General features: G+C 40.0%; 1 long non-coding RNA gene across 1 annotated transcript; it reads right to left on the bottom strand.

Moving 5' to 3' along the window:
* Nucleotides 1-1,865: 1,865 nt before the first annotated feature.
* Nucleotides 1,866-2,941, bottom strand: LOC113741787 (uncharacterized). The gene is made up of 2 exons (XR_003460729.2): nucleotides 2,865-2,941; nucleotides 1,866-2,134 (listed from the first exon to the last, which is right to left on the bottom strand). It is a non-coding gene; the product is annotated as an uncharacterized lncRNA (long non-coding RNA).
* Nucleotides 2,942-13,030: the final 10,089 nt, after the last annotated feature.

Here is a 13,030-nt window from a genome sequence, read left to right as displayed (position 1 = left end):
TCAAACTTCATAAAAGTTGAAACATGGCCATAGGACCACTCATAATATACGTATAAAACAACTATTAAAATTTCGCACAGGAAAATCTCACTAAGTTCCCAACTAGGTTAATCCATTATACACTGGTAGATCTAATCTTCTGGTTTATTCTCGATTCATATTCAGTACTAGGGTCTCATTAAATTATATAAGACTATCCATCAATTTCTCTCATGAGTACGGGGTTGTCTAAGCCCTAGGCCACGACCCCTTTTTCCCATTCCTGCTGCCATACTTAATAGAAGTCTATAAGCACAAGAAAAGGAATAATTAAGCATAAAAGAACTTAATGCATATGCAAGTTGCAAAAATATTTAGAATCAAAACATGCTTCTTTACATGTATCAAAAGTTATAGCACGAGTTAGAAGTCACAAAACAAGCCCACTATGTCAAATACTGCATATAGGTAATTAAGTGCCACAAAATATAGAAGTATATGCAAGCAGGATACAAAAGGCCTCACGCCGTGCACCACCCTTCCTAAGTCCATAGTTATACCAAAGGGTCCAAATATCACTAATTTCAATCAGATCACATGCCTTTACGAAATTAGATCCAATCAAACCATAACACAAGCTAAAATCAAAGGTTATCCATTCGAAATTCAAAATCTTTAATAAGCAAGCCACCAGCCAGAGCACCATCATCTCCAAGAATAACCAGTCTTAGGGTTTTATAATTAAAGCCTCAAGCTCCAAGTTCAAACCCAAGAAATAGGTACAACTTGCTAACTTACGTGTCAAATGGAAACCAAGTCAATTCACACTAACTTTGTGCTCTTGAATACGGTTACTCTATATCTCAAAGTTCCCTCAGTCCGTACACCTAAAGATAGGCTCACTCTTCTTGAAAACCAAAAATTTTAAAACATAAGAAGAGTATTTAAAGTAACCAAAAATCTTATCAAGTTCAAGATTTACATTATAAAAACATAAGTTCGCCATTCTTCCGAAAACTCAAGATTTTTTTTATTTTTTATTTTTTGTAAAGCATAGACAAATTTAAGTGTGAGAATACACCAGTATACAATCAAGGGGGAAAAACTTAGTTTAGAAAATTTTAACCTTGTATCAGCCCATCATATACAAAATTCAACAAACTCATCAGTTATTCACAAATTTTCAGATTGAAATTCAAGTAAAATTCACATATTTACCAAAATCGGAAAATTATACATACTTAAGCATATATATATCATTTCCAATCATCGTTTGAAAATAAAACTAGTACATCCTCGTTTTTCTTTAGAATTTCAAAGCAGAAATTCTCTAGGAGGTAAATGGGCGGGAAAATACATTTTATTCCTTTGAAACTCTTTAATCTTGGTTCAAAATCACCATATATGGAGTTTGACCATCAAATCCCAGTCTCTTATCCTCTATAGCCAGTACTAATAATTGCCTCAATTCTTTCCACACTTACAAGTATAATAATAATTCAAATTCATCCAATTTTTCACTACTAATCCTCATCCCATATTTTCCTTCTATATAACATCACCTAATTCCTCAATTTTTTTTATTTCTACAAGTCCCAAGTAAGAAACTCTCAAATAATCAATTTCTTTAACCCCTAGGATATAATAGGTCCTCATTCACATAATATTCAAATTAATCCCACAGTTAGGCATCCTAAACTTTAAGCCGAGGATACACTACAAGATCTAGAGCCTAAGTTCTGATACCAACTGTGACAGCCCCACCTCCCCCTAAGGCGAACCAAAGGGCTCGAGGGACCGCCTACCCAGCTCTCGCCGGGACTCACTACAGTCCTCAATTAAAATACATCACTCACACCCAGTAACATAGCGTACAACCTCAAGAATAAACGAAATAACATTTTTCAAACTTAGAACGAGATAAGATACATTACAAATCTCAAGTAAGGGTATCATTCCCCGAATAAGACAAAAGTCCTCAGTTCTCAAATAATTACATCAAATACTTATCAAGTGAATTGAATTCAAATTATATATGAGATATCCCTTCAGGCACTAATAACTCAATACAAGCGCTTTCTTTGGCCTCGAGCCCTGGGGGGAAAAATTATTTTTGGGGGTCACTAATTAAGCCTCAGAACTTCCAATTCCAAACCTGTTAAGGAAAATAAATTGGGGTGAGCTAACGCTCAGTGAGGCCAAGGGAAAAACATGCAAGCATGCTAGCAAAGACACAATATAAAGCAATAACTCGAGTAACAAGTAACTGCGAAACGTTAAGCAACTAGGGAATTTAATCACAATAAAAGGATACGGGAGCTCTCAGGAGCTAATCCACCCGCGATCCAAGCTCAGGTAGTTGACCCTCCGTCAACTTTCACAGTTATCCATGTAGAACTCCACTTACTACCTCCAGCCACCACGACACCCTCTTGGTTCCGTAACCAAACAAGCATGTAGGTGGTATCACTTAACAAGTATACCTAGCAAGACCCCTTATTTGGATCAAGCTATAACACTTCCCAAGGTTCACCAAGTTTCTCGACCAAGCCCTTGCCGGCTCGAGTTACAAGGTTAGCGAATGGGTTGGCGTGTCCCCCCCATTCACTTTTAGGTCGATGAGACGAAGCTCCAATCGACAAGATTTGGTCATAGCATTGAGACGGGATGAGCGGTACCTCCTACCTTAAAAGGGCATGATACATTCTGCCGCTCAATGCTCACGAAAAACACTTTCAATTGCATTCACATGTAACACGTATCTCTTATCAAGCAAGCAATTTCATGAAAGAGAGGACAAGGGTGATAAAGTACGCCCTAGCCTCATTAACTAGAAAGTACAAGAATCATTTCATTTAAACACTTCACATGCACTTGATACTCACCAAGTATCAAAAGTCAAAGTTTGAGAAATTAGCTCTAAGACGCTTCGCCGGGAGTTCCCTTGAAGTCCTCTTGAGATTCTGAAAGTATGCAATAATGCATTGTATCTCAAATTCCAGGCCATACAGTATTCGTGTAAAGAAAAGAAATAGTCAATTTTGACTCCACAATTCAAGTTTCCAAAGTATTTAAGTTCAAAAGGAACCGACTTTCCAATGAGGTCTCAAGTGATAGGTGAACTCATGACAATAGGTTTGAAATGCTCTAAGAGTTGTAAAAATGTAACCTAGGCCCTTAAAAGAACATTTAGGTCCAAATTGGAAATTTTCACTTTTCGAGTCATTCGTGGAAAAATCTGTCCGGAAGTTCGGAAAGTCTAAAATAGAAACTTTTACACCGTCAAAAACTTCATTCAAAGCATAACAACTTTGTAGAAGGTCACTTTCCAAGAATCAAATCAGAAACAAGTCAATTTCTCCAAGAAAGTTTACTATTCATTGAAGATAGGTCAAAACAGTCCAAGTTTTTCCAATAATTTTGGAATTTCGTTAAAAATCATAGAATCAAAACCAGCCTTTGAAATTTGATATGCCTGTAAATTTCCAATCCAGGTTTCAAATGAAAAAAACGTAACTCGATTTGTAACAGCCCCACTTTCCCCTAAGGCGAACCAAAGGGGTGAGCGGACTGCCTGCCCAGCTCTCGTCAGGACTCACGATGCAGACTAGAACTATCTATAGCGATCCGGAACTTACGAAGGAGCGTAAACAAGTCAAAATGGTAAAATAACCCAAAATAAAATAAAATAAAATAAAATAAAATAAATGAAATCCGGAGTCGGCCATGAATAGTGACCCACCCGTCAGAATCCAACCGAAATAGCCAACAAACATTCATATCTGAACTTTAGCGTTTACCAATCAAAATGACATACAAAAGTTTCAAAAGTTAATATATACACACGGTTTGCCAAATCAAAAACAAACGCCCAGAAGTACACTTAGGGTTTTAATACATGAGCTATGCAAAAGATATGTTCAACTAGCTCAATTTGGCAGCCATTTGTCAAATCCAGACCAAAAGGGTTTATTTTCCTGTAAGGAAAACAAAAGGAACAGAAAGGGGTGAGCTTGCGCTCAATGAGGTACCAAACAGATAGCATTAAAACCATGACATTTCACATTTATCAAATCAGGTACACATGTCAGAGGTAAAGCAAAAGAACCGATGATTCAAATCAGAAGGATACGGGTGGCTCTCAGGAGCCAAATTTCCCAGCGCAGTACTTGATCCAAACCAGTTGACTCTCCGTCAACGTATATAGAACCAACGCGTCCGTAGACCCCTCTTTACACCGAATTCCGTCCACCAAACACCCCTTTACCGGGCCCGTTCACCGTAACCGAACAGAAATGGTAATACTCGAGTATACCCGGAATCAAGGGTCTCAATACCCAAAATCCCCGAACAGACTACCGTGGTTCGTTATCTAATCGTCCAGGCCCTTGCCGGCCCGACTCGAATAACTTAGCCACAGGATTGAGCTCATAGGTCATAGAAATCCGAACAGATGCAGACACAGATAACAGATTCAAATTTTGCATAGTAAATTGGCATATGAACAGACTAGAGAACGAGTGTGATAAAGTACACCCTCGTCTCGAACAAATAAACAGATTGCAGAGCAGAAATCAAGTTAAACAGCAATGGAGGGGAGTGGTACACTCACAGATTCAACTTCAAAAGTTTCACTTCAGATTGGCCTTAATCGCCAAGAAACCCTAAAATAATCAAAATAAACCAATTGAAGGTTTCATATCCAAAATCGCGTAAACGGAATGCACAAGTGAGGCTCGACTATACGTCGTACGCCTTGCCCAAAAAAATACTAATGCAAGGGTGCAAAAACATGATTTTCTTGGAAACAAAAAGATAACATGAAGACCTAGGGTCAACAACCCAAAAACCCTTCATTTCCATCAAAAGGCAAATCCAACTTAAAGAACCAAATGGCCTAGAAAATCGGACAGCATTTCCCCTAAATTTCTTACTTTTCCAGCCATTAAGGCTTCATTAGTTCCTCAAATCAGTCCCAAAACCTCACACAAAAGTCATCTCACTTCCCAAAAGCCGTTCACTAGGCTCAAAGTAATACAAGTACAAAAGTTAACTAGGAAATGACCGGAATAAGAGTAAACCTTAAAACATGCAAACAAGTACAATGAGACTCGATAACGAATCATAAAGCCATACCAATCACAACCCCAATAGGGTTTCATATGCATAGACAAGCATAATAGCAAACCAGAAATTCAAGACATGGAACTCATTTGTCCCAACTCAAAAACAGTTTTTGGCCTCCAAAAGCGGTAATGGTACAAAATGCACAACGCTTATCGGATGAGGGCATAAGACCCACCATCTCGAAGCTAAAAGACAGAGCTACAACAATGTAGAAGGCCTCTCAGTCCAAATCCTAGCACGACTAGGTCAAAAATGCAGAAAACCAAGCCAGAACCGTAATTGCAGGTTCCCAAATCACAGAAAACTGTAATACGTCTATCTCAGCCTACACAGGACCAAATGCATTGATTCCAAAGGCATATGAAAGCTAAGACATCAAGCTACATTTCATAAGAAGACACTAACAACCAAATCCAAACCAATTCCAGTCAAAACAGGCAATTACTATCGCAGTTCGGACATTCTGTTCACCAAAAACAGCAACAGTAAAAACGGCATAACTCTCTCTATACTACTCCAAATTCCCTGAAATTTTGCAGCCACATCACAATCATCAATACCTACAACTTTCATGTTTTGAGGAAAGTCCAATTCGGCCTCTAGCTATGACCTAAAATTTCGGACAGAATAGGGGTTCAAGAACCCTAACTTTTCACATTTCATTCCAAATCCAAAATTGATTGCATTTCACAACAATTCACACCTACTAGAGCCAAAGCCCCTTATTACCAACCATCATACTAGTCCACAACATCAAAATCATATGAAACCAGAAAATTCCTCATAAAATGGAAAACTTCACCAAATCAAGCCAAACCAAGAAATAAATCATATATTCCAACACTCAAGCCACTTCTAAGCATAAGATAACCATCATTAGGTGTAGTAGAGGTTCAAGCATCACTTACCAAGTAATCAAGAGAGATAGGGAGTGTGGACACCTTAGCTCTCCAAAAAAAACTTCACTAAGCACTCAAGAGCACCAAAGGAAGGAATTTTATGGAGTAGATTCTAGTTTAAGCACTTGAGTTGGGTGATTTGAGCTTGTTGGAAGCTTAAACTTGGAAGAGTTTTTCTTTCTTCTTGGATGAGAGGTTCGGCCATCAAGGAGCAAGAAATGGTAAGTTTTGTTCAATTTTTAAGATATTTAAACAAGTGGTCAAAAGGTCAAAAAATAGAAACCATAAAGTCCACCCAATGGGAACATGACACATGGCACCTCATTAAATGCATTCTTATCATTCTTTTCTCTCTCACATCAATCACTTCACACACACTACTTATCTCTTAACACCCGATAAATTTTACACAGTATCCGAAACTTAACCGTATTGGCCGAATTTTCCCGAACTTTTCGCACTCGTGGGTCCCACGTCCAATATATATTCTTACTGTTCTAAAAATACTCCAATACTAGAAAAATCATCTTAAAACTCTAATTGCTCATAAAATCCATCAAGAAAATATTCCTAAGCCAGAAAATGCAGAAAACATGCAATTAAGGGGAAATAAACCCTAGAAAAAAAATATTAGGGTTTTACGGGTTCTCACACTCTCCCCCCCTTAAAAGAATTTCGTCCTCGAAATTCCTTATCAACGGAATCTATCAAATCTAAAGTACCCAACGGACCATACCTTCTCCATCCTCAAACGAGTCAGGAACCTGATGCTGCTCTAGAGAATATACTCGAGCTGGTGCCTTCGATCCCGTCGCTTCTCCTTTCGTCTGTCCAGGGTTGCTCTTGGCGGGTTGCTCAGAATTGGGCTTGGTTCGTGGCAGAGTCCCTCTCCGCTCGCGCAGGCGAGCTGAACAGTTAGCAATCCGATGTTCAGTGCTTCCACAGCGCAAGCATTTTCCTTCTTTCTTCCAGCAATTTGTTTCCGTATGACTTGGCCCTCCGCAATATCCACAGGGACCACGAGTAGCAGAGACCAGTCCTCCCTGAGGGACATCACGCGACACCCCTGGTTGCCGTACTTCCCCGTTCCCCTTGCGAACTTTAGAGATTGTACTATTATTCGCTTGTTCTGAGCTGCTCCCCGGAACACCCCTTTTTCTTGCTTGGAAGTTTCTAACTTGTAACCCTGCAGTTTCAACGCGCTGGGCTTTTTCCACCGCATCACTAAAGGCATTAAGTTGGGCTACCGCCAGATCTTTTTGAATTTCTACGTTCAAGCCCTGGACAAAACGCCTTATTCGCCGCTGCTCGGTCATGATGAGTTCGGGCGCAAATTTGGATAGGCTGGTGAATTGACTCTCATACTCCGCCACAGTTTGAGCTCCTTGGCGGAGTCGAATGAACTCGTCTTCCTTCCTCTCCTGAACTAGAGGAGGGAAAAACTTCGCATTGAACTCTCTGATAAAGTTCACCCAAATCCTAGGTGTCTGTTCTCGTTCCCACTTCTGCCGAATTACGTTCCACCAGGAACGGGCTGCCCCCTCAAGCTGGAACACGGCAAAAGTCACCTGCCGTTCGTCAGGGTAGTGTAGGGCTGCAAATATATCCACCATCTTTTCAAGCCATCTTTCGGCAACGTCTGGGTCAGGTCCCCCAACAAACTTTGGCGGAGCGAACTTTTGGAATCGTTCGAGAGCTCTGTCTTCGCTCTCGATATGGTTACCAGGGTTTCCAGGGTTATGGTTAGGGATTTGACCTTGTTGGTGCACCACTTGGGCAAGTAAATCAGTCATTTGCTGCATAGCAGCAGCTATTTGGACATTGGGGTCAACCCTAGGGTCAGAGTTTGGTCCAGATGAGGTTTCCCCAATACCCCTTTCAGGCGTAGGTTGCCTATTGCCACGCCCACGGCCCCGTCCACTACGAGTGCCTTCCATTGGTCTAATAAATCTAGGGTCGAAGCGGGAATATAATATTAAACATAGGTAGGCAAAAGCAAGTAGCAAAAGGTACGCACAGATCAAAAGTATACCCATATAACATAACTGTATCAAGCAAGCCACACAATAACAGTCAATTAGATACAAAAGTATTATAGACACACAAGGTCACAAGTACAACAATCACTAACGAAAAGCTTTCCCCCTCTAGGGCTCCGTCCTTAATCTATGAAAACAACACCGTTTATATCTTAATCAAGAGTGATCAGGCTTAACAATACCCGAATAGACCACGCGAAGTTCCATGGAATCACATTTCTAGTTCGTCCAAGTCCTTTTTAACCTAGGCTCTCATCTCTTCCGTATCCGGGCACAAGAATCCCATCTAAGATAATTCACAACTCGAGCCGGCCGGTCCCAAGAGTAAGCCATCTTTATTAAGGATTCCTACCCGACATACATACCTAGCTTCCTCGAGCCTCATGATAATGATTCGTACACTTATCACATGCCCGGTTCATAACTTACGCTCAAACGAGCACTTAGACATATTCATGAAATTAGGACCACAACACCACTTGGCCCAGTCTCACTCCGCGCAGAGACCACGCGAAGTGGCTCTGATACCACTTGTAACAGCCCCACTTTCCCCTAAGGCGAACCAAAGGGGTGAGCGGACTGCCTGCCCAGCTCTCGCCAGGACTCACGATGCAGACTAGAACTATCTATAGCGATCAGGAACTTACGAACGAGCGTAAACGAGTCAAAATGGTAAAATAACCCAAAATAAAATAAAATAAAATAAAATAAAATAAATGAAATCCGGAGTCGGCCATGAATAGTGACCCACCCGTCAGAATCCAACCGAAATAGCCAACAAACATTCATATCTGAACTTTAGCGTTTACCAATCAAAATGACATACAAAAGTTTCAAAAGTTAATATATACACACGGTTTGCCAAATCAAAAACAAACGCCCCAAAAGTACACTTAGGGTTTTAATACATGAGCTATGCAAAAGATATGTTCAACTAGCTCAATTTGGCAGCCATTTGTCAAATCCAGACCAAAAGGGTTTATTTTCCTGTAAGAAAAACAAAAGGAACAGAAAGGGGTGAGCTTGCGCTCAATGAGGTACCAAACAGATAGCATTAAAACCATGACATTTCACATTTATCAAATCAGGTACACATGTCAGAGGTAAAGCAAAAGAACCAATGATTCAAATCAGAAGGATACGGGTGGCTCTCAGGAGCCAAATTTCGCAGCGCAGTACTTGATCCAAACCAGTTGACTCTCCGTCAACGTATATAGAACCAACGCGTCCGTAGACCCCTCTTTACACCGAATTCCGTCCACCAAACACCCCTTTACCGGGCCCGCTCACCGTAACCGAACAGAAATGGTAATACTCGAGTATACCCGGAATCAAGGGTCTCAATACCCAAAATCCCCGAACAGACTACCGTGGTTCGTTATCTAATCGTCCAGGCCCTTGCCGGCCCGACTCGAATAACTTAGCCACAGGATTGAGCTCATAGGTCATAGAAATCCGAACAGATGCAGACACAGATAACAGATTCAAATTTTGCATAGTAAATTGGCATATGAACAGACTAGAGAACGAGTGTGATAAAGTACACCCTCGTCTCGAACAAATAAACAGATTGCAGAGCAGAAATCAAGTTAAACAGCAATGGAGGGGAGTGGTACACTCACAGATTCAACTTCAAAAGTTTCACTTCAGATTGGCCTTAATCGCCAAGAAACCCTAAAATAATCAAAATAAACCAATTGAAGGTTTCATATCCAAAATCGCGTAAACGGAATGCACAAGTGAGGCTCGACTATACGTCGTACGCCTTGCCCAAAAAAATACTAATGCAAGGGTGCAAAAACATGATTTTCTTGGAAACAAAAAGATAACATGAAGACCTAGGGTCAACAACCCAAAAGCCCTTCATTTCCATCAAAAGGCAAATCCAACTTAAAGAACCAAATGGCCTAGAAAATCGGACAGCATTTCCCCTAAATTTCTTACTTTTCCAGCCATTAAGGCTTCATTAGTTCCTCAAATCAGTCCCAAAACCTCACACAAAAGTCATCTCACTTCGCAAAAGCCGTTCACTAGGCTCAAAGTAATACAAGTACAAAAGTTAACTAGGAAATGACCGGAATAAGAGTAAACCTTAAAACATGCAAACAAGTACAATGAGACTCGATAACGAATCATAAAGCCATACCAATCACAACCCCAATAGGGTTTCATATGCATAGACAAGCATAATAGCAAACCAGAAATTCAAGACATGGAACTCATTTGTCCCAACTCAAAAACAGTTTTTGGCCTCCAAAAGCGGTAATGGCACAAAATGCACAACGCTTATCGGATGAGGGCATAAGACCCACCATCTCGAAGCTAAAAGACAGAGCTACAACAATGTAGAAGGCCTCTCAGTCCAAATCCTAGCACGACTAGGTTAAAAATGCAGAAAACCAAGCCAGAACCGTAATTGCAGGTTCCCAAATCACAGAAAACTGTAATACGTCTATCTCAGCCTACACAGGACCAAATGCATTGATTCCAAAGGCATATGAAAGCTAAGACATCAAGCTACATTTCATCAGAAGACACTAACAACCAAATCCAAACCAATTCCAGTCAAAACATGCAATTACTATCGCAGTTCGGACATTCTGTTCACCAAAAACAGCAACAGTAAAAACGGCATAACTCTCTCTATACTACTCCAAATGCCCTGAAATTTTGCAGCCACATCACAATCATCAATACCTACAACTTTCATGTTTTGAGGAAAGTCCAATTCGGCCTCTAGCTATGATCTAAAATTTCGGACAGAATAGGGGTTCAAGAACCCTAACTTTTCACATTTCATTCCAAATCCAAAATTGATTGCATTTCACAACAATTCACACCTACTAGAGCCAAAGCCCCTTATTACCAACCATCATACTAGTCCACAACATCAAAATCATATGAAACCAGAAAATTCCTCATAAAATGGAAAACTTCACCAAATCAAGCCAAACCAAGAAATAAATCATATATTCCAACACTCAAGCCACTTCTAAGCATAAGATAACCATCATTAGGTGTAGTAGAGGTTCAAGCATCACTTACCAAGTAATCAAGAGAGATAGGGAGTGTGGACACCTTAGCTCTCCAAAAAAAACTTCACTAAGCACTCAAGAGCACCAAAGGAAGGAATTTTATGGAGTAGATTCTAGTTTAAGCACTTGAGTTGGGTGATTTGAGCTTGTTGGAAGCTTAAACTTGGAAGAGTTTTTCTTTCTTCTTGGATGAGAGGTTCGGCCATCAAGGAGCAAGAAATGGTAAGTTTTGTTCAATTTTTAAGATATTTAAACAAGTGGTCAAAAGGTCAAAAAATAGAAACCATAAAGTCCACCCAATGGGAACATGACACATGGCACCTCATTAAATGCATTCTTATCATTCTTTTCTCTCTCACATCAATCACTTCACACACACTACTTATCTCTTAACACCCGATAAATTTTCCACAGTATCCGAAACTTAACCGTATTGGCCGAATTTTCCCGAACTTTTCGCACTCGTGGGTCCCACGTCCAATATATATTCTTACTGTTCTAAAAATACTCCAATACTAGAAAAATCATCTTAAAACTCTAATTGCTCATAAAATCCATCAAGAAAATATTCCTAAGCCAGAAAATGCAGAAAACATGCAATTAAGGGGAAATAAACCCTAGAAAAAAAATATTAGGATTTTACGGGTTCTCACACGATTCATATGTTCCTAGCTCAAGAAATAAAAAGTTGAAGTTCGCTAAAATTCCTGGACTGTTGGCCTATTTTCCAGATTTCATGCACTTCGCTAATTAGGCCGTATCTCACTCGATTCTCAGTGAAATTGAAAACGGTTGGTGGTGTTAGAAACTAGGTTCACAAGGATATATTTATGCAGAAGAAATCATTTCCAAAATCCGGACATAAGAGGTTCAAAATCAAGCAACAAAATGGATTTTCTGGACAGTCTCGGATGAACAGTAATAAACAGGCAGCCAACTTTCAAAACTCGCCACGAATCGCTCGGGACGAACTAGAAAATGAGCTTGGTACCATTTTAAAGCTCTAAGAGTCTACTTTCAAATGCCTCAAATGGCACTCAATTTTGATCAACGAGCAAAACGTTATAGCTACACAAATGTTGCTGGTCAGAAAATTCTGGAGCTTGTTCCAGTTTTGCTTCTTTACTTGTAACTCAAAATTTAACCAACCATTTGGGTTGATTTTTGGTAGACAACCACAATACACATAGCACAACATATCTACACCAATTTGGAAGCTCAATTAGCACCAGAAAATTTTCAAAATTACAGGGCAGTAGCAAACAAGAAAGTCGGCAGCAAGTCAGAAATTTCAGACAGTACCTTCTCCAAATTTCTAACTTTCTTCCAACTTCATTCCATCAATCATTCTATATACATGTAACATAGCACAATATCAGCAGCCACAACATGCTAATTCATCACATCAGTCACCAATAAACATCCTCAAACCCTCGAGCATGTCATCGAATTGCAAGAACATAATTACTCAACCAATCAACCCAAATTCTACCATAGGTTGCAAACCCATGCTACCTTTGCTCCATTTGAGCTATAATTTTGCAAGATTGAAGTGTGGGTGAGTGAGTTACCACAAGAACTTAGTTGGACAGCTTTAGGGCAGAAATCTTGACCGAAATTCCTCCAAGAAAACCGATGAACAGCCCCCTCTTCCAAGCTAGGATCAAAGCCCTCTAATGGATGATGAAATTTGGAAGTGGATTGAAGCAAGTTTGTGAGGATTTTGGCTAGATTTTTTTTTCTTCCCATCTTCGGCCAACTAGAGAGTGACGAGAGGAGAGAGAGTGAAATCAGGTATTGTAATGAAAATGGAGAGAATTGGTGACTTAATGGTTAAGTCTAAGTGTCAACTCATGCTAGGTCCGTTTAGGGTCTTTGCGTGTCCAATTTTCGCGCCCGTTTGCAACTTTTGTGCACTAAACCTTTGAGGTAATTTCCCTAGTACATTAAT

The sequence above is a fragment of the Coffea arabica genome, chromosome 4e, assembly GCF_036785885.1.
Source record: "Coffea arabica cultivar ET-39 chromosome 4e, Coffea Arabica ET-39 HiFi, whole genome shotgun sequence".
Lineage (NCBI taxonomy): Eukaryota > Viridiplantae > Streptophyta > Magnoliopsida > Gentianales > Rubiaceae > Coffea > Coffea arabica.
This window is presented reverse-complemented; position numbering and strand designations above follow the sequence as displayed.